Source organism: Penaeus monodon, chromosome 23 (assembly GCF_015228065.2).
Source record: "Penaeus monodon isolate SGIC_2016 chromosome 23, NSTDA_Pmon_1, whole genome shotgun sequence".
NCBI classification, from domain to species: domain Eukaryota; kingdom Metazoa; phylum Arthropoda; class Malacostraca; order Decapoda; family Penaeidae; genus Penaeus; species Penaeus monodon.
This window is the reverse complement of record NC_051408.1, coordinates 4,186,953-4,187,852: the sequence shown is the minus strand read 5'-3', so window position 1 is coordinate 4,187,852 and position 900 is coordinate 4,186,953.

The window sequence follows — 900 nt, the reverse complement described above, 5'->3', positions numbered from 1 at the left end:
TATTATATTGTTTGAGGTTGTAAGCCCCCCAATTATATTGTTATTCATAGCTTAAACTTGTAAAGCTGGATTTTTCCGGGAGAAATTATTTATATAAAGAAAATGTTTTGAAGTTTGTTCTCAATATTGCAATAGTGTAATTACCTTGTGGGCAGTTAACATGGACTTGGATGTACAAATTACACCCCCTTACCATTACTCAGCTAAGGGAAGGGGTAAGTCCCTGAGTGAACTTGTGAATGTGGTTGCTTACTCTTTATGATGAATAAGTTGTACTTACTCTATTTACTTCAGATCTTATGAGAGGAGAAAATCAGTACAAACTGAGAATTGAGGTGTACTATTTAGATTGTAATTGACTCTTGCAGAATGTGGAGGTAAGATGCACTATCGTAGAAAACCAGTCTTTTGTACCCGTTATAATTTATTTGTCGTTTAAGGCACAAGACTTTTATCTTGTAAGACTTTTCTTTTAAGAGTATTGGCTGCATGCAAAAGAAGAAAGAAAAAAAATTGAGTTGTTCAGTACACACATAACCCCATTAGTTTTTGTGGTTGTGGGGGTTAAGGATGTAGATTTGTGATAGATTTTTGTTTTTGTTTTAGTTTTTGTCTTCCTTATGATTTAGATGTTAATCTGAAAATTTATTTTTGTGGGGAATTGAGGGGATCATTAAAATAATAATAAGTTGGGAGTGTCTTTTTTTTTAAGAATGAAAATCAAGAAAAGAATTGGCAGTTATCCCCAAGTTGACACAATCTCTCCCCCTCACCCCATCTCCTCATCCCCATTTCCCCTTCTCCTTTATAGTGAGGATGTATTGCTGGTTTAGGGTTTTCATGAATCTTCTCGTCGTAACCACAGGTGAAGGCCAAGAGGGGTGGGGCGTGGTTGCAGGA